The 25112-nt window shown below is 44.9% G+C and overlaps 1 non-coding gene across 1 annotated transcript; it reads left to right on the top strand.

Moving 5' to 3' along the window:
• The first annotated feature begins 1144 nt into the window (after positions 1–1144).
• TRNAK-CUU (transfer RNA lysine (anticodon CUU)) lies at positions 1145–1217 on the top strand. Its single transcript has one exon. It is a non-coding gene; the product is annotated as a tRNA-Lys (tRNA).
• The last annotated feature ends 23895 nt before the right edge of the window (positions 1218–25112 follow it).

Genomic DNA, 25112 nt, shown 5'->3' with positions numbered 1-25112 from the left:
CCAAAGTTAGAGTGAGCCACAGACATTCACAAACTTAAGGATGAGAAGGAAGTCAAATGCATTAAAGTCAGGTCCTATGACTTTTTTTGAGTTGGTTTTTTGAAAAGCCCTAGGAATACATTTCCCCCATAGGAACAATGTTGTTAAGATAGTTGTGTTCTCAGGTCAGTGCACAGAATTCTATTTGACACAGTGTAATTCAAGTCACCTCCACCTCCAGCCACCTTCAGATCCCCAAGCCTATGCCTTTCAGCCCCCAGGATGACACTGATGATGTGGAGGAGGGGGGTACTGGTTATAACTCAGGGCAATGTTGGGAGGAAAACTTAGCAGTCAAATGGAAGGAGCCAACACTGCAGGTGTGCAAGTTGTGCACTGCACAAATCACCTGACCGGGGTCCAGATGGAGGCTGAAGTCTAGCCTTCTTCACCAAGCAAGCTGTGGCAAGGCTGCAGATGTCAGAGAATTTTCTAATTTGTGCTAAAAACTATGCCCCAGTGGAACTCTGGAGGCTTCAATAGTAACAATGAAAGATATGGTTTTTCTATAAGGGGGTATCCAGAGTGGTGAGTAGGGATGCCTGGCTGGCCCAGTCATGGAGCATGCAACTCTTGGTCTCTGGGTTATGAGTTCAAGCCCCACAGTGGGTATAGAGATTATGCTAAAAAAATGAAAATCTTAAAAAAAATAAAAGTGGGGAGTAATTGTGGTTGTTAGTAAGGGAGAACCAAGAGAGAAGCTGCCATCCACATACACATTGCTATTTCTGGGTCACCGAACTCTGGAGTGGGTATAAAACATTCCTAACCAAAACCTCCTCTGGAAGCAAAACTTAAACCTCACCAACTGGCCTTGTGTTCCTCTTTGAGACTCCCTAATTGATTGGCTACTTCCTGCTAGTTAACTTGGTAAAGGCTCATTACACCTTAAGGCTTGTGTTAGGTGGTGAATGAAAACAAGACACCTTTGGGAATTTTCTATAGAGTGGGAACCCCACACAGATGAGGAAGTGCCCGTCTGTAGCTCCTGCACTGGTGGAGTCCGGAAGCTGTTCTGGAAACAGAGAAGGGGAAAGAAAGATGGCCACCATGTGCCATGTTGGGAGGTGTGAGGAAGAGTAGCTGTCAAAAATGTCTCTGGGGGGCCTGGCTGGCTCAGTTGGTAGAGCATGTGACTCTTGATCTCAGGGTCATGGGTTCAAGCCCCATGTTAGGCAAAGAGCTTACATTTAGCAAGAAAAAAGAAAAGGAAAAGGGGCATCTGGGTGGCTCAGTTGGTTGACCTTTGGGACTCTTAATTTCATCTCAGGTCATGATCTCGGGGTTGTGGGGCTCCACATTTGGCCCCAAGTCTTCTTGCCCCTCTCCCTCTGCTCCTCCCCACAGTTGTATGCACGCTCTCTCTCTCTCTCTTTTAAATAAATCAGTAAAATCTTAAAAATAAATAAATAAAAACAAAAGAGAAGAAAATTGTCTTTGACCTAAGCTGAACGGGGATGTGATCCTTACCAAGGCTTAGGGTCCCACAGTGTAATACAAGGAAGAAAAACAAGCAAAGGGTAAAAATGGCAAATTTTATGTTTTATGTATTTTAACACACACGTTTAAAAAAAAAAAAAAAAAACAACAACAAACAGGGGCGCCTGGGTGGCTCAGTGGGTTAAGCCGCTGCCTTCGGCTCGGGTCATGATCTCAGGGTCCTGGGATCGAGTCCCACATCGGGTTCTCTGCTCAGCGGAGATCCTGCTTCCCTCTCTCTCTCTCTGCCTGCCTCTCCATCTACTTGTGATCTCTCTCTGTCAAATAAATAAATAAAATCTTTAAAAAAAAAAAAAAAAAACCAACAAACAGGGGCGCCTGGGTGGCTCAGTGGGTTAAAGCCTCTGCCTTCAGCTCAGATCATGATCTCTGGGTCCTGGGATTGAGACCCGCATCGGGCTCTCTGCTCAGAGATTGAGACCCCCTCTCTCTCTGCCTACTAGTGATCTCCGTCCGTCAAATAAATAAATAAATAAAATCTTAAACAACAAACAAGCAAACACCCACAGAGACACACCCCAGGATATGAAGGGAAAGACATGGGAGTTTATCCAAAGAACTCTCTCCATACCCCCAGAGAGAGAGAAGCCGGCAGCACCATCACCCTGCCTGGTGCAAGAGGCCGCTCCCCGCACCTCCGCGGCCCCCAACCCCTGCCCCGCTACAGCCCCTGGAAGCAGGTGCACGCAGAAGGGGAGGCCGGGAGGCCCTGCAGCGCAAGCGCCCTGAGGGGCAGCTTCCGCATGTGGAACCACTTCTGACCAGCCAGCAGGTCCATCAGTGAGGCCTGCGAGACTCTTTCAGGGAAAGGTTTAGTTGCAGTCCCAGAAGTGTGTTACTCAGGGTACGTTAATTGTAGGAATCCCCAAATCCTACTCCGAGGACTGTAGTCATTCAGGGCCCGGCTCCCCCCACCCACAGCTCCCCCGTCCCTCAGCTGCCCAAAGCTGTCTCCATCCAGACAGTGGATGAAAAGAGAGGGCCACGGCGGCGGGTGGGAGGTCTGCGGGCCACACCTGAGAGAGGCCCACTTCCGCTCACGTTTCATTGGCAGGAACTCAGTCACGTGGCCACCCTTACTGCAAGGGAGGCTGGGAAATGTATGCCCAGAAGAAGTGGAGTTTATAGATCTATGCATACTGCCAGTCACCCTCTGTCTGCAGAAAGTAAGTTCTAGGTTTCTAGGTCCGAGCCAGTGTGTGTGTGTGTGTGTGCACATGGGGGCGGAATTCCTTCCATTTCTTTGTACTTTGTACTTGCTCAAGCCAGAGGCTTGCTCCCGCAGCTGTGACTGATAACTTCAGGATCAAGAACCAGGGTGTGACTCTCACTCCCCCGGGTTCAGGTAGAGTGTCACCCAGGTTCCTCCCCCTGGGAATCACCGTGGTCACCCACGCCTCTTTCTCTTGGCCCAGCTCCTGCAACGGGCTTCTTCAAACCAGGCCTCCTTTGAAATCGATCTGCCACAACAGTTGCAAACCCCAGCTGCTTCTCTCCTCCTCGGCCCAGTAGCAAGAGAATCAATTATCCCTGCCCTCAGCGAATTGCAGCATCTGCTGATCCGCAGAAGGATAGGATTCAAGATGTCAGCCCTAGCCCATAAAGCTGTTCTTAATCTGGACCTAATCACGGGAACAACTGCTTTTTGCCTTTGGTCCCCACCTGGCAACAAACACCACCTCCAGCTTTCAAGAGTCTGTAATCCCTACCCCTCAGGGGAGATCCAGGGACAGACACGCACCATAACCTCCATTTTACAGATGCAATGTGTACAGAATTAGAAAAGTGAATGTTCTCTTTGTCTGCAGGAAACTTGCCCACCATCTTTACATCTAAGTTTTACTATGGGCTTTTGACAGTATTAGCATGTGGTCTATTGGTCTCTGCCTAGGAAAATTCTTGAGTGGGTACATGTGGAAATTTCAACTCATATTGTTTTAGAGTTCTCAAAACAATGAGCCATTGGGACCTAGGGATCCATCTTATTTCAAGATCTTTTCCGGACTTCTGGATCTGGTTAGTACACTTGTGGAGTTGCCCACTAGGTGCACGGCCCTGCTGGACACTGGATTTTGAAGTCAATGGCTTTACTGCCAGTGAATTCTGCTTTGGAATGTGTTTTTCAAATGCTTTGCAACAGTGCCATGCAAATGGATTAAATGATAGAATAAAAAAATGTAAAACAAGATAGTTCACATTCCTTGGGAGAAGAAAGCAGAAATGTCTAGGATGGTGAGCATTCTTGGAAAAGTTTCCCTCCCCTTTTATTCTGGATAGAGTTCCATCAGTAAGACTCTTGAGTCCTTGGGGACTGGTGATCAGTACAAAATGATGTCATCCCCCGCACCCCAGCACCCTCCTGACCCACCCCCCAAATTGAAGAAATTTTTGTCTGCTCATGGACCAGCATTTTGTTTCTTGCTCACATGATCATTGTAGTTTACCTTATTTTATTACCTATGGATACTGAATTTAGTTTTGAGGTTGTTAAAAATTTATGTAAAAGTGTTGAGACTTAACACTAATTGTTTTTTTTTTAAGATTTTATTTATTTATTTGACAGACAGAGATCACAAGTAGGCAGAGAGGCAGGCAGAGAGAGAGGAGGAAGCAGGCTCCCTGCTGAGCAGAGAGCCCGATGCGGGGCTTGATCCCAGGACCCTAGGATCATGACCTGAGCAGAAGGCAGAGGCTTAAACCACTGAGCCACCCAGGCGCCCCAACACTACTTGTTTTTCAAAGAACATGACTGCTTTTCTGTTAGAGATGTCAGCTTGCATAAATGTGATAGGGGAGGGAGGTATTTACTGAATTTAGAAGTTAACAACAAAAAAAAATTATCAGTCCCCAATCCAATAAAATTAGGATAGTAGTCATCAGAGGGCAGGGGGCTCCTCACACTTTGTTTATAAAACATTCTCTTTTGAAATTACACATATCCCATTGTCAAATAGCAAACATTGTCTATCATTTGAGAGTTGGAGTCAACAGTGACAACTGACAGTGTTTGAGACAATAACCCCAGCATTGGGATGTTGGATAGTGAAAGCCAAGATCATCTAAGTCAATGACCAAAATCTACAGCAACACTGGATGTGCACAGACTGTGTACATGGAAGCCACCATTCATTCACTCATATGGATTTTTGAGACCCCAGCCTGCACCAGGCTGGGACAGACAGGCATTAGGGATGCAGCCAGGAATTAAACAGACACAGCCCCTTCTCCGATGAAACTGACATTCTAGAGGCACCTGGCTGCCTCACTGGGTAGAGCATATGACTCTTGATCTTGGGGTTGTTAGTTCAAGCCTCACATCGGGTGTAGAGATTACTCAAAAATAAAATCTTTAAAAAAAGAGAGAGAGAAACTGACATTCTAGATGGGGGAGATAAGAGATAAATTAGAGTCAGCGGATGGTAAGTGGCATGAAAAAGATAAAACAGGGTAATAGAGGATAATGGTGGGATGGGGACCACTTTTGTTTGGATGGCCAGGGAAGGCCTCATTGAGAAGGTGACATTTGAACTGAAACCTGAATCCAGGAACCAGTTGAGAGAAGTCCTAGGGAGAAAATTCCAAGCAGTGTGAAAAACAAAGGAGCTCAGGACAGAGTTTGGCATATTTAAGGGAGAGAACAAGAGTCAGCAGAGCTGTTATACAGTGATTGAATAGGGCAGTGGTAGAAGCCAAGATCAGCAAGGTAGGCAGGGCCTAGGTCATAAAGGGCTTTGTAAGGCATGGTAAAGAATGCAGATTTTACTTTTTTTTTTTTTTTTAAGGATTTTACTTATTTATTTGAGGGAGAGAGAGGGAGCATGAGTTGGGGGAGAGGCAGTGGGAGAAGGAGAAGCAGACACAGGCTGAATAGGGAGCCTAACACAGGGCTCAATCCCAGGACCCCAAGATCATGACCTAAGCCAAAGTCAGACATTTTACTGACTGAGCCACTCACGTGCCCCAAATGCATATTTTATTTTAAGGGCACTAGGGGCTTAAATGAGTGTGTGATGTAATCTGATTGACATTTTACAAATATTCTCTGGCTGCTGCTGCATGTAAGAGAAGCAGGAAAAATGGTAGGAGGTCACCCTAGTGGTACAAGTGAGAGCCAATGGTGGCTGGGACCCAAGTGGCAGCAGTGGACATGGAGAAAAATGGACAGACATTGTTCATGTTTTGGAGATAGAGCCAACTGAATCTGCTCATTAGATGTGGGGAGAAAGGGCAAGAAGAATGAAGGAAGGTTCCCATGTTTTTAGTTTGGACAGTTGTTCAACTAAAGAGAGATGTCATTTATTTAGAAGGGAAAGATGGGGGCAAAGGTGGGAAAGGCAGTATGGGAAAAAGAGGAGGAGGAGGCGGGGGGGAGGAGGAGATGATGCCAAGTTGAACTATCCCAAAATTGCCTAGAATGGTTTTCCTCTCCGAGATGTCTGAGGAGATTTTTTTTTTTTTAAGATTTTATTTATTTATTTGACAGACAGATCACAAGTAGGCAGAGAGGCAGGCAGAGAGAAGGTGAAGCAGGCTCCTGCTGAGCAGAGAGCCTGATGCAGGCCTCCAACCCAGGATCTTGAGACCATGACCTGAGCCAATGGCAGAGGCTTAACCCACTGAGCCACCGAGGCACCTCCCGAGGGGATTCTATAAACAAGATGAATGCTGCCAACATGCAGACCACGCCCCAAAGCAGGACGGGGAGGTTCCGTGGGGTATTTTTCATTATATGGTGTTCTCAGTGTTACACAAGTACGTCATACAGGGGTCATATCTGCATAATCATTCTGACTCTAGTATCAGTGAGCTGTTCGGTTGTACTACCTGGGACTCCCTGCCTCCACGGAGCTCCTAGAAAGGGAAGGCACAGCTTTGCTTGTCCCGGCACAGCGGGTCAGGACCCCTGGCACCTAATCCTGCGGCCAGGAATATGAAATGTGTTACCTTGGGAAAGTTTATTTAAAATTTCTGAGTCTCTCTTTCTTCATCTTTAAAATGAGGAGATTCAATGACATCATCTCTGAGGTTCATTCCAGCCTTGTTAGTCCATGACTCACAAGACATACAAACAATAGTGATATAAGCAGCCTTCAGGGGACCTGGCGGGAGGCTGTGATGGCCAGGAAAACACGCCAGTCAGATGTCTTGCTGAGGGCGCATGCGTGACTGAGGGCCAGGGCTGCAGGCATCCCCAACCCACCCCACACTGGACTGGGAACCACTCTTCCTACAGGCTGCTCCCAGCCAACCACTGAGCAAGGAGGGGACTAATACAAGCCCCTTCTTGCCAGATTTGGCTCCTTTAACGAACAACTTTGTTGTTTGTTTCCAACCTTTTAATTTTTTAAAAAACCATTTTATTGAGGTGTGACTGGCATATAAAAAAAACACACACACACACACACACAACAAAACTGTACCTGTTTAATGCATACAACCTGATGAGTTTACAGATAACCATATACCCCTCATCACAATTTAGGTCATAAATGTATCCACCACCTCCAGAAGTTTCCTCCTGCCCTTTTAATCATCATCATTATTTTGTGATAGGAACCTTAACATAAAATCTACCTTCTTAGCAAATTTTAAAGATTTTATTTATTTATTTGAGAGAGAGGGAGAGCATGAGCGGGGGAGAAACAAAAGGAGAGGCAGAGGGAGAAACAGATTCCCCACTGAGCAAGGAGCCCCATGCAGGACTCGATTCCAGGACCCTGGGATCATGACCCGAGCTGGAGGCAGATGCTTAAACAGCTGAGCTACCCAGGCATCCTCTCTTAGCAAATTTTATTTATTTATTTATTTTTTATTTTTATTTTTTTTTAAAGATTTTATTTATTTATTTGACAGACAGATCACAAGTAGGCAGAGAAGCAGGCAGAGAGAAAGGAGGAAGCAGGCTCCCTGCCAAGCAGAAAGCCCAATGCGGGGCTCGATCCCAGGACCCTGGGATCATGACCTGAGCTGAAGGCAGAGGCTTTAACCCACTGAGCCACCCAGGTGCCCCTCTTAGCAAATTTTAAAGTATAAAATACAAAAGTGATCACTACAGACACTGTGCCATACTGTAGATCTCTAGAAGATCTTCATCGTTTTTTTATTTTCTCACTTTTTAATTTTTTTATTTTTAAAGTAAGCTATATGTCCAAGGTGGGGCTTGGACTCATGACCCCAAGATCAAGAGTCCCATGCTCTACTCCTGAGCCAGCCAGGTGCCCAGTACCTATTTATTCATTTTGCCGAACTGAAACTTTATACCCTTTGGCTAATACCTCCCCATATCCCCAGCCTCCCAGCCACCATTTTACTCTCTGCTTCCATGAGTTGGACTATTTTTATTCCTCATGTAAGTGGGTGTCTGCAGTGTTTGTCCGTCTGTGTCTAGCTTATTTCTCTCAGCGTAATGCCATCTGGGGTCATCCATGTTGTTGCAAATGGCAAGATTTGTTTTTAGTCCATTTTTTAATCGACTCAAGGACTCTCAACTCAGATTTCTCAGAACTCTGTTGTAGTCTCAGGCTCCTCCTACCCAATCTCACTCCTTCCCCTACCCCTTCCTCTTCAGGTGTCAGGTCTGCATTGCTACTGCATTGCTACTATTCTCCCCACTTCCCCTGGCTCGCTCCCCTTCACAGATGGTCCCACAATAATTTTTTTAAAGGTTAAATTTAGGGGTTCCTGGGTGGCTCGATCAGTTAAGCACCTACCTTCGGCTCAGGTCATGATCCCAGGGTCCTGGGATGGAGCCCCTGCTCAGTGAGGAACCCACTCCTCTCTCTCCCTCTGTCGCTCCCCCTGCTTGTGCTCTTGTTCATGCTTTCTCTCTCAAATAAATAAATAAAATCTTTAAGAAAAATTAAAAAAAGAACTTTAATTAATTTTTAAGAGAGAGAAGGAGAGCATGCTCAAGAGCTAGTGGTGGGGCGGGGCTAGGGGGAAAGCAGAGGGGGAGGGAGAGAGAGAGAGAATCTTAAGCAGGCTCCCTGCCCACTGTGGAGCCTGACTCAGGGCTCAATCTCATGACTCTGAGATCATAATCTGAGCCAAAATCAACAGCTAGACACTTAACCAACTGAGCCACCTAGGTGCCCCTAAAGATTTTACTATTTTTGTTAGAGAGAGAGCACGAACACAGGCAGAGTGGTAGGCAGAGGCAGAGCAAGGAGCCTGATGTGGGACTCAATTCCAGGACCCAAGCCAAAGGCAGCTGCTTAACCAACTGAGCCACCCAGGCATCCCGATTTTTAAGTTATCTCTATACACAACATGGGTCTCAAACTTACAACCCTGAGATCAATTCTCCACCAGCTGAGACACCCAGGCACTCCCCATAGTAAATGTCTTGCTTGTCTAATCCCATCTTAGTTTTTTTTTTTTTTGAAGATCCAAATGAACAAAGAAGTATATCATGAAATCTCATTCATCTACTTTATGATGGAGACTTTTTTTTAAAAGATTTTATGTATTTGAGAGAGACAGAGCAAGCAGGAGCAGGGGGAGGAGTACAGGGGGAGGGAGAGGTATAAGCAGACTCCTAAGTGGGGAGCCCAATGAAGGGCTTGATCCCAAGACCCTGAGTTCATGACCTGAGCCAAAGTCAGACACCCAACTGATGGAGCCACCCAGGTGCCCCTATGATGGAGATTAAAAAAAAAAAAAAATGAAAAAAAATATGTTTTTAAGTAATATTCACACCCAACTAGGGTCAAAATTAACAGCCACACCATCAAAAGTCACATGCTCCCAACTGAGCCAGCCAGGTGTCCCTATGATGGAGACTTTTGATGGTATAACAAAGGTACAATCCCATTACAAATTCTTTTTTTAAGCAAATTAACACCCCCCTCCATGAGGGGCTTGAACTCATGCCCCCAAGATCAAGGGTTGCATGCTCCACTGACTGAGCCAGCCAGGTGCTCCACCAGCGATCCTTTCAAAAGAAAATTTCGAACATGTCACTCTTTATCCAAAACCATGTGGTGGTTCTCCATTTCACTCAGAATAAAAGCAAAAATCTGTTTAGTGGATGTATTCTTAGAATAAAAGCCAAAATCACCCCACCATTCCCCCCTACTCTTTTCCCGTTATTTTTCTTCTCTCCACTCCCTCTCCTCCAGCCACACTGGCTTCCAACAGCCAGCCACACTCCCACCCCAGCCGTTCCCCAGCTGTTCCCTCTGTCTGCAGTGCTCGTCCCAGTTATCCACAGGGCTCACCCTCACCTTCCCGTCTTTCTCAGATGTCACCTTTGCAATGAAACCCATCTAGCCAACACTGAAAACCATCACCCCTGGGCACTCCAGATTCTCTTATCCTTTATCTACTTCTTTTCTTCAAAGCACTTATCAGCACCTATTGAACTTTGTAATGTAATATTTTATTTCCTGTTTATGGTCTGTTTTTCTCCTCCCAGAATATAAGCTCCCCAAAGGCAGGGATTTTTGTCTATTCCAATCACATGGTTGGCAATCAATAAATATTTCTAGAAAGAAGTGCCTGAAGATAAGAAGCAGGGTGCCAGGATAGAGAGTGACCTAGCCGTTATTTTATTTATTTATTTATTTATTTATTTATTTATTTATTATTTTAAGATTTTTTCTTATTTATTTGACAGAGAGATCACAATTAGGCAGAGAGGCAGGAAGAGAGAGAGGAGGAAGCAGGCTCCCCGATGAGCAGAGAGCCCGATGTGGGACTCGATCCCAGGACCCTGAGATCATGACCTGAGCTGAAGGCAGAGGCTTAACCCACTGAGCCACCCAGGCGTCCCCCTAGCCATTATTTTAGATAAGATTATTTGCTAGGTCATGAACTCCTTGAGGACAGGGCTGTGCCAAAATCGCCAGTGTCCTACACAGAATGGAGATGGGATAAATACTTGTTGAATCTGATCAGCTGAACTGAGCCAGAAGCCAGACCAGGATCTCCTTAAGGTGGTCCTACAGGAACTGCCAGTTTGTTGACAACTCTTTTTTTTTTTTTTAAAGATTTTATTTATTTATTTGACAGACAGAGCTCACAAGTAGGCAGAGAGGCAGGTAGAGAGAGAGGAGGAAGCAGGCTCCCTGAGGAGCAGAGAGCCTGATATGGGGCTCCATCCCGGAACCCTGGGATCATGACCTCTGCCTAAGCAGAGGCTTAACCCACTGAGCCACCCAGGCGTCCCTTGTTGACAGCTCTTAAACTCACTTGGTCATGACACCTCCTGGAAACTCCTCATTCCTGTTTTTATCTTTACTCAAATTCTGCACTCCAGAAAGGCTTTCTAGCAGATTCCTCTGCATTCTGACAGCAGTGACTCTGCATATCTACCTCTATCTATTGATATTTTTTTAAAGATAGTCTTTTTAAGTAATCTCTACACCCAACATGGGGCTCAAACTTGCAACCCCAAGATCAAGGGTCTCGTGCTCTACCAACAGAGCCAGCCGTGTTCCCCTGCCTATTTTCCTTTTTTAAAGTTTATTTATTTATCTATTTATTTATCCATCTCTTTATCTGACAGAGACAGCAAGAGAGGGAACACAAGCAGGAAGAGTGGGAGAGGGAGAAGCAGACTCCCAACCGAGCTGGGAGCCCAATGCCAGGCTGGATCCCAGGACCTGGGATCATGACCTGAGCCTAAGGCAGGTGCTTAACGACTGAGCCACCCAGGCGCCCTGCCCCTGTTTTCCTTATATTTTAAGAGGAACAATGACCCAGAGAAGAGGGAGATGGTCAGGAGTGTGAACAAGTAGAAGTTCTGTTTTGTTCCTTGGATCAGGCGTTGGGCCATTGGGCTACAACTGTAGGGAGACAAAGGCCAGCATCAAGAAGTCTATAGCCCTGGGGCGCCTGGGTGGCTCAGTGGGTTAAGCCGCTGCCTTCGGCTCGGGTCATGATCTCAGGGTCCTGGGACCGAGCCCCGCATCGGGCTCTCTGCTCAGCAGGGAGCCTGCTTCCTCCTCTCTCTCTACCTGCCTCTCTGCCTGCTTGTGATCTCTCTCTGTCAAATAAATAAAATCTTAAAAAAAAAAAAAAAGAAGTCTATAGCCCTAACTACACTGGAGACTCCTTAAATTAATAAGCTACCCTTTAGGGGAAATGTTGAAGTGGAGACTGGATGGTCATCTGCTTCAGGTTGCAAGCCTGACTGAGAAGGAGGTCAGACTGACTGACACCCAAGGTCCTCTCTCTGAGATGTGGTGCTTCTGTGGGCTTGATTGAGCATCAAATGTTTCTCTCTCTCTCTCTCTCTCTTTTCTTTCTTTCTTTTTTTTTTTTTCCCAGTAAGCTCTACACCCAACTTGGGGCTTGAACTAATGAGACCCTGAGACCAAAAGTCGCATGCCAGCACCTCAAGCTGGGCACCTCAAGCATCAAATGTTTCTTAACCCCAAATAGCATATTTCTACTTGTGAAGGATACAGGGTCCTGAAGCATATACTTTACTATAATTCTTAGTAAAAATTCCAATTTCTTAGCCATACTTCACGAGCAGCACAATTTCCACAAATGCTGTTGAGTGCCAGGGGCCACGTGACCCCACCTCGGGGCCCCCCTCTGTGCAGCAGTCCCGCACCCCAGAACCCCTTAGACACACAGCTGTTTCCTTCCTATCTATTGCTCAGTTTTACTCCACAAAATCACTTGACCTCTTCTCTTTAATGACTGAACCTAGTGTCATTATTGAGCCAGCCTTTTAAGTGTATATTAATAAAGTCCCTGGGAAGAAAAAGCTAACAACTTGCAGATCTCTAAAGCTGGTACTGAGAACATAAAGCACCATGTAATATATATATTTTTAAAGGTTTTATTTTGGGGGAGAGAGAGCACATGCATGAGTGAGCACAGGCGGGGAGGGGTAAGGGCAGAGGGAAAGGGAGAAGCAGACTCCCCACTGAGCAGGGAGCCCTGCCCAATGTGTCCTGATCCCAGGACCCTGAGATCATGATCTGAGTGGAAGGCAGAGGCTTAACCCACTGAGCCACCCAGGCACCCAACACTGTGTAATATCTAAGAGAGCATGTAGAAAGATCAGCAGGATAGTGGTAGAAAGAAAATATTCAAATCACAGGACTTTTTTTTCCTTTTTTTTTTTTTTTTTTCCCTTAAGATTTATTTCTTTTAGAGAGCTAGTGAGGCTGGGGTGGGGAGAGGAAGGAGGGAGAGGGGGCGGAGGGGGAGGAGGAGAGAGAGAGAGAATGAATGAATCTCTGGGAAACTCCCCACTTAGTGCAAAGTCCGACGCAGGGCTTAGTTCCAGGACCCTGGGATCATGATCAGAGGCAAGGCAGACATTTAATGACTGAGCTACTCAGGTGCCCCTAAATCACAGGACTTTAGAAGTAGAATCCAAGTTGCTCATCTTGGAAAAAAGGACAATGAAGCCCAGGGTTCCAATTTCTTGCTTTAGTTCTTGACCTTCCCACACACTTTATTTCTCTTTCTCCGTCCCCCTTCCAACCATGACCCCAGTCCACAAAATTATATTCTCCTATATATTTATATTGCATATAAATATAAGTATATAAATTATATAAATATATAATTATATAAATACATAATTATATAAATATATCTAGTTATATGAATACATTATACTAATAATATGGTATATATATTTATATCTGTAAATATAGTATAAATACATATATTTTATTTTCCCATATTTTTAAAAAAATAATCAAAGCCTAAAGAAAATGCTAATTGTTCAGAGTCACATTACAATATTTAAATGAGATTAACTTTAAGGGTCCCCTAAATCTGGGGTCAGGGTGGGATTGTGTTATTGGAACCTCAGATAACAAACACCAGGCCTTTTCTGAAGGCTGTTGTAAGAGCTCTGGCTCTTCTGTAAGGTGGGCTTACAGTGCTGCGTGCCTTTTGTAATCTATCTGAAAATAATGTCTCTCAGTCTTGCCTACCAAAAAACTGAAAACAACTTTGAAAATATGTTGTAGTTAAAATGCTACCTGTTGAGCTTTGGCAGGTCGCTTAGCTTCTCGGAAACTCAGACTTCTCTTCTGTTAACCACCAGCACTCAACACATCTGCTCTATGCCAGGTTCTCTGCTAAATGCTTACTTTATAGGTTGTTGGGAGAAGTAAGGAAAATGGTAGTATTAGCGAATCTTCATTGAATAGTTTTCTCCCAGTCCCTGGACTAAGGACTTTCCTATGTGCTGAACAAATCTCCACAAAAATATTAAGAATGAGATAGTACTAGATTTGTTGCATAAATGTGATGGATGAGGTTAAATGACTTAACCAAGGCCACGCAGCTAGTGGCTGGGTTAAGCTTGGATCTGACCCTCGGTCACAGTGCGTGGGTAGTCTGAGCATATACTGTAAAGTGCTGTAGGAGGAAGGAGAGCCGCCATCTTTGAGGGCTATGGAAGGTCCTAGCATTGTCTCCAGTCGGCCCTCCGCCCCTCAGAATTTGAATAAGTGTGAAATCAAGATCAAACAGTCATTTCTGGCAAGGTTGAAGGGGAAAGGAGTCACAGAAGCAGGAGCCTGAGAAATGTGTGGGACCAGGCATGGGGACGGCCCATTGCCCTATTGCTTTAGCAGCAGGGAGACAGGGCTGGAGAGTCTGCCAGCGCTAGGGAATGAGCTTCAGCTTTTTTTTTTTTTCTTAAAGATTTTATTTATTTATTTGACAGAGAGAGAGAGAGAGATTGAGATCACAAGTAGGCAGGGAGGCAGGCAGAGAGAGGTGGGGGGGGGGGGAGCAGGCTCTCCACTGAGGAGGGAGCCCAATGTGGGGCTGGAGCCCAGGACCCTGAGATCATGACCCAAGTTGAAGGCAGAGGCTTAACCCACTGAGCCACCCAGGCGCCCCAAGCTTTTTTTTTTTTTTTTTTTCTTTTTTAAACAAGGATTTATCTCCTTTGCCTTGTCAGTAGGAACAGAAAAAAAGAGGAAGGGAAGGAAAGAATGCCTTAAGAGGATTGAGCCTGTGGATAAAATCTGTTTTATTTTTTCTCATTTGTAAAACCGTTTGTCCTCTGCTTCAATCTCCTCGTCTGTAAAAATAAAAATAGTATTTTGCTGAAAGAATTGTGGCAAGCATGAAAGAAATAACAGGTGGCAAGCACACGGAAGTTTGGTTAATGTTAAAAATACAAATAATAATGATATGCTATGTTTACACCCTAGTTTCGCCCATAAATGCGCAGTAAGTACCTTGGAAGCGGGCAAACGTCCGGTAACCGGTGCTACAGTGCCCTCTGGTGGCGCAGCTGCCACCAACAGCGCCGACTCTGCCGACCTCCCCCTCCAGCCGGGCCGGAAGAGAAGCCTCCGCCCCTCTGTTAACCACCGGTCCGCACCTGCTCGGGAAGGGCAGGGCGGAGGTCACGTGACAGGTGTCCCCGACACAAAATGGTACCATTAACTGAGGATCATGAAGAAGGATTCCCTATTTGAGCCCTGTGAAACCAGCTGGGGGTAGTCGGCCATTTCTGACCCATGAAATGGCAAGTTCATAAGGTTGAAGCTTGTAATTGCTGCTGTATGGGGAGCAAGTAAAAACGTGAGAATGTAAAATGCTAAACCCAGGAAACCAAATAGACAACGACTTAAGAACGACTTTGTGGCCTGTGGGATCTAGAGGTGAAAGAGAAACAGACAACTTTTCACATTTTGTCAAGCCCCTCAGGGACTTTAATACCTGGGGCTGTTTTTCTAATCACCTACATCTCTCTCTCTCTCTTTTTTTTTAGATATACTTTTTTTATATAGATTTTTATTTATTTATTTGACAGAGAGAGATCACAAGTAGGCAGAGAGGCAGGCAGAGAGAGGAAGGGAAGCAGGCTCCCTGCTGAGCAGAGATTCCCAAGGCGGGACTGGATCCCAGGACCCTGAGATCAGGACCTGAGCCGAAGGCAGCGGCTTAACCCACTGAGCCACCCAGGCGCCCCTCACCTACATCTCTTGGAACACCCTTCATCCTTAGAGTTCGCACCTTGCCTCAATCAGAAACACAAGTGGTGGTGGGCTTCTGTACCTTACTTTTCTTTTCTTTTCCTTCCTTTTCTTCCTCCCCCCACCTTTTTAAAGATTTTATTTATGTGTCAGAGAGAGCAAGAGAGCAAGCACAAGCAAGGAGAACAGCAGGCAGAGGCAGAAGCAGACCCACCGCTGAGCAAGGATGTGGAACTTGATCCCAGGACCCTGGGACCATGACCTGAGCCAAAGGCAGACGCTTAACCGACTGAGCCACCCAGGCACCCCTGTACTTTCCTTTTTTACTAGCTCATGCAGACCTGCCATTTCCTTCCTTACTTTGGAAGAAGATCTGCCCTCAGAAAATCAAGAGGACAACCAATTGTGAACCCCATATCCTTTGCATAAAGGGTCTTTCTCCTTTCTGAGAAAGAGCAGACTGAATCATAAAATCACCAATTTTTCTGGGTCCTAGCTTTACTAATAATCACAATTTTGAAAAATTAGAATAGACCCAACCTCATCCTCCAAATCTTAAGGGAATAAGCCTTTAAATAATTTTTTGTTTTTCCCTACCTCATCCCCACCTCATTTCCCCATCTCATCCCCCAAATCTTAAGAGAATAAGCCTTTAAACAATTTTTTTTGACATTTTATTTACTTATTTGTGAGAGAGAGAAAGAGCAGGATTTTGGGGTCGGGGGAGGGAGAGAAGAGACAGAGGGGGAAGCAGACTCCCCACTGAGCAGGGAGCCTGACTCTGGCTTGATCATGAGGCTCCAGCTCACAACCCTGAGATTGTGCCCTGAGCTGAAATCAAGAGTCAGACGCTTAACTGACTGAGCCACCCAGGCGTCCCTAAAAAAATTTTTTTTTAATGGAATACATTATGCAGGAGACTGCAGGTGAATTTATACGGAGATAAGTCCTCTCAGGAATGGCTGGTAAGGGTGCAAACTGACACAAACTTTCTGTTAAAGAATTTGGCAGTTTGTATCAAGAGCCATAAAGCCATTGACCAAGTAATTCTCCTTAGATAATCTGTATTAAGGAAATAAATGGAAACATGCAAAAAGATTTGCATACAAATACGTTATGGCAGCTTTTTTTTTTTTTTTACAATAGTAAGACACAACATTAAAAGAAACAGTTATTAAATCAAGTGTAAAACATTAATAAGATGAAATATTATATCTTTGAGATCATGTTTTCAGAGAACACAGAGTGGAAAATGGTCACATTATAATGAAGAGTAAAGCTATATGATATCTATTGATTGAATGCTTCCAATTTTACAAGAAATACATATAGGCAGGGGCACCTGGGTGGCTCAGTGGGTTAAAGCCTCTGCCTTCGGCTCAGGTCATGATCTCGGGGTCCTGGGATGGAGTCCCAAGCCCCGCATTGAGCTCTCTGTTCAGCGGGGAGCCTGCTTCCCTTCCTCCCTCTCTGCCTGCCTCTCTGCCTACTTGTGATCTCTGTCTGTCCAATAAATAAAATCTTTTTTTTTTAAAGATTTTATTTATTTATTTGAGAGAGAGAGATCACAAGTAGACAGAGAGGCAGGCAGAGAGAGAGAGAGAGGGAAGCAGGCTTCTCGCTGAGCAGAGAGCCCGATGTGGGACTCGATCCCAGGACCCTGAGATCATGACCTGAGCCGAAGGCAGCGGCTTAACCCACTGAGCCACCCAGGCGCCCCATCCAATAAATAAAATCTTAAAAAAAAAATACATATAGGCAATAGACACTTTAAAAACAGGAAAGAAAGATACTGAAATACTGAGTGATCATTTTTGGGTACATCAGCTCCACACCCAACATGGGGATTGAATTCACAACCCTGAGATCAAGAGTTGCACACTACTGACTAAGCCAGGCAGGCACACCACTTTCTTTCTTTTCACTTTCTTACGTTCTCCAAAATTTCTATAATTATCATGTATTATTTTCATAATCGCTAAACTATATGGAATATAAAAACAATTTGATTTGGGGGCACCTGGGTGGCTCAGTGGGTTAAAGCCTCTCTGCCTTCGGCTCAGGTCATGATCCCAGGGTCCTGGAATCGAGCCCCACGTAGGGTTCTCAGCTCAGCAGGGAGCCTGTTCCCCCCCCCCCGCCCCCCACTCTGCCTGCCTCTCTGCCTACTTGTGATCTGTCAAATAAATAAATAAAATCTTAAAAAACAAACAAACAAACAAAAAAACCAAATTGATTTGCAAATCAATCAAATCTTCATAGTATTGAATATAGAAACCAAACAGGTTACATCTAAACCTAAAGATAAATAGCTAAATATGTTTTAAAATATGGCTTATAGTTGAGGGTGCCTGGGTGGCTCAGCTGGTTAAACATCTGCCTTCGGCTAAGGTCATGATCTCAGGGTCCTGGGATCAAGTCCAGCATCAGGCTCTCTGCTCAGCGGGGAGCCTGCTTCTCTTTTGCTTTTTCACCCTGCTCGTGGTCTCTCATTCTCTCTCAAATAAATAAAATCTTTAAAAATATATATATGTGGTTTATAGTTGAAAAGTGCTTTCCAACCATCTTTCAAAGTCCTCACCATAACAGAAGGCAGCAGGAAAATAAGAGGGAGAGAACTCATTTCTTGGTTCTTTGGCCAAATTCTATGGTTTCCAGGAGATTCTGCTTGAATTGTTCTTTTCAAGGGTCTTCTACTAATTAAAGCCATTCTGCAATTTCTTCTACTATCAGTGGCCAAGGCCAACAGCATTGGGGATTATAATTAGACTGAGAGATCTTGTAACACAATCAGCTGATACACACTTTCAAAAGGTTAATTTCCTGAGGCTAGAGATATTGCCAACACTCAGAATCCTGTTAATGACTTTGGAACAATTACACATCATTTTGAACATTTAAAGCCAGTAAGAGAAAATCAGAGTATTAAATCCCAATTCACAGGAGTAGATTGATTAGGTAGAAGTTAAAATGATGTTTTATAACACCACCCTTTTGGGTGTGCCTTATGAGAAGAAATATTCAAGCTCTAATATGCTTCTTATCACTGCAGGACAGTGATAAGACATGTCACTATCCTGGAGAGGTACATACAGTGAATGATCTACTAGAGTGGCATTCCCAGTTGGAGGTTATTCTTACTCTAATACGGAGGAATTTTACACTCAGCCAGCTGGGAAGACTGTTTTCATAATGTTCTGTGTGATTCCATCTTGCAAACCAAATTTGGGACTCCCCAAAATGTCAACTTCTAAATCTTACATTCTACAATTTTGAAATTACAGAACTAAAATAAGTATCAAATTATCATTTTCTAAAACTTTTAGAGAACTCAGTATTACTTTTAAAAAAAAATCTATACAAGAAAAAATGATCTATACAAGAAAAGAATGTAAATGATTCAAGCACTTGTAGCTCAGGTAGCTTCTGAGAAACTTCTTAAAGCATTTGTTTAAACCTCGCACTTGAACTCTATAGTTTTTTTCCCCCAAGCCCAACAAGCCCAACAAGAATATATTTGTTCTCCCTAGAGCTTCTCATAATACGTCTATTATCTTCTCTGCTCGCTCCAAAGACATCCTATTAAGTTACAAACTGCATCTCTAATCCAAGCTTTTCTTCCTGAGATGAAGGCATGTTCTGAAGTTAGTTCTAAGGCTGACATAACTTTGCAGGAACTCCAACAGGCTCCAGTTGTAAAATTCACATCAGTCATTACTTAAAATGAAGCTGTCAGTTTGCCAGAAAAGCTAGTCTCCGTGCCCTTTACAGAATCCCCATTTGCGTCCTGTGCCCCTGCCAAGTGTCATTAAGTCGGATGGGAACTCCGCAGATGTGAGCCACACACACTGAATAAACTCTACACAATGCCAGAGTTAACTGAACAAGAGTTAACTTTGTTACGGGGAAAAACCATGGATCGGGTCTTTTGTACTCAGCACTGGTCAGGGAGCAATGAGGAATCAGCCTGGGTGTGCAGCGGGGAAGGGGTGCAAATTGAATAGTAGTGTTATTCACATACGAAAGAAAGCAAATCGTTTCCTACTTTCAGGAATCCTATTCAGATACAGCAGTGAGCTCCCAGAAACTGACGAGACAATCAGAGATCATCCAACGCAAGTGTCAACTCAATCTTCTGGCAAAAAACAAACAAATGAACAAACAGACCAAACAATCTTGATGGGTCAGGAGAGAAGATGCTAGAAATAGTCGAGCTTCTGGAGGAGCCGGCGACAGGGCCAGTCGCACCCCCTTCCTTTGGAAAATCTCAGCAAGGCAGGGGAGGACAGGGATGGAGGGGTGGAGGGACTGGCAGGGACTAAGCTGGGGATCTCCGGGAGTGGATCTCTACCTCCTTGCTAGAGAGCCTTGCTTTGACGGACCCATGACCGTGGGTGCATTCCCAGCAGGGCGCTCCTGCAAGCTTCTTCATCAGATGCAGACACAACCGACATACGTGTTCGCAACAAGACCCCACTCAGAGCCGCGACAAGCCCCAGCTCTCATCCCAGATCTGTGGGATGAACCATTAAGCCATTCTATCAGGTTATTTCTAAAATCACAACCCACAGTCCAGCTTCTGATTGGGCAGGCCCTGAGGCCAGGAGAAACGGCGGATACTGGACACGGGCTATGTGGAGCCTGTGGAGACACTCAGGTAAGCCACGGGGGTAAAAAGACCATTGTCTGGCATGTGCGAGATGGTACTCCCGAACCCAGAACGTCAGCCAACAGCGCCTACCTGAGTATGCTTTTCGCTTGAGCGTCTTACTTCACAAGCTGGCACGCGGCTTGGTAATTTCCCATTTGGGGGATAATCCAGATGAACCAGGTCTCGGCAGTAAGAATGACATATATATTTACCCTCTGAAAGAGAGAGCACATGAGGTGCCTGCTTAGAAGCATGTGGCAGAGGGAAATGAAGCCTCCAAAACCAAAAGCCAGTGTCTGACCTGGAGCAACGAACATGTGTTTGTGAGAGGCCTGTTTGTTCACAACAGTATGCAGAGCCCTTTAAACCTGGACTAACCGGCCTTCACTGAAATCTAAATGTAATATATCGGTGAATATATTTCACAAAGACAGGGAATTAGGCTACTCTGTTTTTCTTTTTTCAATTCTTCAACGGAGATAAAGTTCACATAATGTAAAATTCACCATGTTAAAGAGTAGAGTTGTGCAACCATGATCTAATTCCAGAACATTCCATTCACCCCAAGAACAAAACCCTTACCTGTTGCCTGTTAGCAGTCAAAGACTATTTCCTTCTTCCTCTAGCCCCTGTCAACCACGAATCTACTTTCTGTGGATTTGCCTTTTTTGGATGATTCCCATGAATGGAATCATACAATCTGTGGCCTTTTGTGTCTGGCTTTTTCACCCAGCAGGTGGTGGTATGTGTCAGAATTTCATTCTCTCTTTTTTTTTTTTTTTAAGATTTATTTATTTGACAGACAGAGATCACAAGTAGGCAGAGAGGCGGGTGGGGTGGGGGGAGCAGGCTCCCTGCTGAGCAGAGAGCCCAATGCGGGACTCGATCCCAGGACCCTGCGATCATGACCTGAGCCGAAGGCAGAAGCTTAACCACTGAACTACCCAGGTGCCCCAGAATTTCATTCTTTTTTATTGTTGAATAATCTTTTTTTCTTTCTATCTTCCTTCCTTTCTTTCTTTCTTTTTTTAAAATAATGTTTCATTGCCTGGAAGGACCACGTTTTATCTACTTATCAGTTAATAGACAATGGGTGGTTTCCATTCCTAGGAATGGAATTGCTGGGTCATATGGTAACTCTGTTTAGATTTTGAGGAACTGCCAAACGGTTTTCCAACGTAAATGTCTTTAAAAGAGCTCTTTCAGCCATTTTACAACACATAGATAAGAAATTCTACAACTCTGTTCCCAGCAATTAGAATTCTCACAATACTAGTCTAGTAATGAATCCTTTACATTATGAAGTCCTTAAGGGACCTTATTATGAAATAACTTCACCCATTAAAGTAGTATTATCCGGGTAAGAAAGACCCTGCAGGAAAATGTAGAGTGGGGATCCATTCATAGTTTTCAATTCTAGCCAAGGATAAAGCAGTCTGTATCATCAAAATGTTTTGTGTGCTGATCCCCTGATCAAACCCATAGGAGGGTAACAGGGACCTGGCTTACAAATTAGCATCCAGAAGTGACCTAGAAACCAGAACCTCTAGAGTCAAACTCAACTAATTTGCAGAGACTTATTCCTCATGCAGGTATACATTCTTAAATACATACCAGAAATGCTAGTGCCTACGTCATCCCAGGGCTCATTAGACCATTACTGGAAGGCTCAGCCTCTGCCCTCGGCGGGAGGAATGGGTACAAGAAGCAACCCTCATGATACAGTGTGGCAAATGCACTAACATTGTGCTGGGGACACAAAACCATCATCTGCCCGCTTTATGAACCCGAGGCTTTCCCATGCATTCCCAGGCACGCCCCTCTACCTGAGCACCAACCCCCCCAACCATTCTCCCTCCAGCGCTGCAAGCCTGAACGCATTTTTCCATTGCTCCTCAAGAAAGATTTGGGAGCTGTGGACTAAAGCTTAAAAGTCCTTGAGCCCTTTCAGGAAGAATCTGAACTGCAAAACACATGTCTTTGATATTTATAACTGGTCACAATAATGCTGGAGTTACTGTTCCATCTGTTCTGGAAAATTTAACTTACTGAGCTGTCCTGTAAAAGAAAGACGCACATGGCTCTGGTGTCTCCATCCTTCATCGGACTTGTGTGAAATTCAAAAGCACATTTGCCTCCAAGAAATAAAGCTGGTTTGTGAACAGGCGGATAAATGAACTCAGATGATGAGGAACTGAAACAGCAGAGCCCCCTGAAGCATTTACTCCAGCCCTGAAGGCCGCCTGGGTCTTTCTAGCACATCAAAGACAGAGACAATTGAACCCACATGGAGGCTCCTCGTCCTCCCAGCAGCCCAGATGCCGTCGGACTCAGAAGCAAAGGTAACCTACCGGGTCTGTGGGTTTTCTTCACCTGCAAGTTGATTTTGCCAGAGAGCTTGTAAATGGCAGTTCCCATCTGTGAGCCCTGGGCTGGCTGTGCAGCATGAGAGACAGACATACAAGACAGACAGCTGAGGGCGACAGGCCGAGCACGCCAGCCCAGGCTGACCTGTGTGACTCAGAGCCCACCAGGAGGCCGGGCCTCCCTCCACTCCCTGGCTTCATGTATTTTCCAACTGTCCACCAGCATGCCCAACAGCTCACTCACTGGGGACTGTCAGACTCTCACAACCATAGCCGTGAATCACGTGAGAGAGGTCAAGGGAGGGTCTCCAGACCTCAGCCCTGATTGGAGATGCCAGTAATGTGGTTGTTAAGGCCTCTGGACCCAATGGAGGGGAGCTGGGAGATCTGAGCTAGTTCTTGAACCTCTTTGTGCCTTCATTTCTTTTATAAAGTGAAGAAAACCATGGTCCCCTCTCACTGAATTCTGACAAGTGCCAGAAGTGCTTCCGGTGATGGCGTCATCATAGTAAATGCTCCACAGGGTTAGCTGCTGATACCGTGTTGTTGGAAGAAACCTCCTACTTTTCTGGTTAGGAGAGTTTGCATTTGGGGGTGCCTGGCTGGCTCAGTCAGAAAAGCATGTGACTCTTGGCTTGGGACCGTGAGTTCGAGCCCTGAGTTGGGTACAGAGATTACTAAAAAAATGAATAAATCGGGGCGCCTGGGTGGCTCAGTGGATTAAAGCCTCTGCCTTCGGCTCAGGTCATGATCCCAGGGTCCTGGGATCTAGTCCCGCATCGGGCTCTCTGCTCAGCAGGGAGCCTGCTTCCCCTTCTCTCTCTGCCTGCCTCTCTGCCTACTTGTGTTCTCTGTCTGTCAAATAAATAAATAAAAATCTTTAAAAAAAATGAACAAGTCAACTTAAAAGAAGGAAATTTGCATTTGGGGGCAGGGATAATGACTACCTGGAGTAGTGGTTTCCAACTACTTCCAAGAAACCCCACTTCATATGATAGATCACAATTCTCAGTGTTTTGGGGAGGTTCCACTGTAATAATGGCCTCATGGATGAGAGGAAGCAGGTTGCTCATTTGCATTTTCAATCGGGTTCATAAACAGGACTCTTTTCTATTTTCCCTAACACTCTGTAATCCAGCCTGAGAGGGGGAAGTGCTGCCTGGTGTCATCCTTGCCTCTTGTGAGAACTCTTTTCTTTTCCCTTCTTTTTTCTTTTTAAGATTTTATTTTATGTATTTATTTGACAGAGAGAGACACAGTGAGAGAGGGAACGCAAGCAGGGGGAGTGGGAGACGGAGACGCAGGCTTCCTGCTGAGCAGGGAGGCCGATGTGGAGCTCTATCCCAGGACCTCGGGGTCATGACCTGAGCCAAAGGCAGATGCTTAATGACTGAGCCACACAGGTGCCCCTCAAGAACTCTTTCTAAGCATTCTGTCCTCAGTGGCCACTTGCTCGTGGTCAGAAATCCCACAGCTATTCTGTTCCTGACAGCCCCTTGCCTTTTGTTGACTTTAGGGTGATTTTTTCCCTTGGGTGAACTCTCAAGACAGCCATGTGGGGAGCGTTGTGCGGCGTCACCTCCCTGGTGTCCTGAGAAGAGAAGGGATCTCACCAAAATCAGGTTTCATGGAGGGGAGGCTCCAGGATTTGATGCAAAGCCCCATGACGCAAGAATAGCATTTCTTGTGTTTCAGCTGGCTCTGTCACTCACCAGCATGGGACCCTGTTCTCCGCTTTCAAGTCTGTAAAATGAAGGGGCTTCAAGGTCATCTCTAAGATCTCTGTGAATTCTCGTTTCTTCTGAGGTTCTGAAATGGGGGTTTGAACAACCTAGGGACAGAGGGCTGTCATGGAATCCACGTAAGGCTGGAGGCTAAACATGGTCATCTTTCAGGAGCGTTGACATTATTTTTTAATATTAAAACAAAACTAAGGGTTTGATGGAATGCTATATCAAATTCTCAGGGTTGTTTTTTTTTTTTTTTTAAGAAAAAAGACTAAAAGAACGTTCATTTTGGAAAAAATCGTGGTAATGATTGAACAGTGTGAATATAATTAATGTCACTGAACTGTATATTTAACTGTGGTTAAAATTACAAATTTCCATGGGGCACCTGGGTGGCTCAGTGGGTTAAGCCGCTGCCTTCGGCTGAGGTCATGATCTCGGAGTCCTGGGATCGAGCCCCACATCGGGCTCTCTGCTCTCTCGGGGAGCCTGCTTCCTCCTCTCTCTCTGCCTGCCTCTCTGCCTACTTGTGATCTCTCTGTCAAATAAAAAAAAAAAATCTTTAAAATTACAAATTTCCAGTTATATATATATTTTTACCACAATAAAACAAATTTAAAAAACAACATTCAGGTAGACAAGAGAGTCCAGACATAACCCACACGTACTTGGACAATGAATTTTCGACAAAGGTACCAAGGCAATTCAGTGAAGAAAGGATGCTCTTTTTAACAAATGGTGCTGGGATTGGATATTCATATGCTTTTACATGTTTTATTTTATTCTATTTAAAATTTTTTTTTGCTTTTGCATATTTTAAAATAAACTGCAATTCGTACCCCTTGCCATATATAATAATTAATTAAAAAATGGATCATAGGGGCACCTGGGTGGCTAAGTGGTTAAGCCTCTG

This window comes from Lutra lutra, chromosome 8 (assembly GCF_902655055.1).
Source record: "Lutra lutra chromosome 8, mLutLut1.2, whole genome shotgun sequence".
In the NCBI taxonomy this organism is placed as follows: domain Eukaryota; kingdom Metazoa; phylum Chordata; class Mammalia; order Carnivora; family Mustelidae; genus Lutra; species Lutra lutra.
This window is presented reverse-complemented; position numbering and strand designations above follow the sequence as displayed.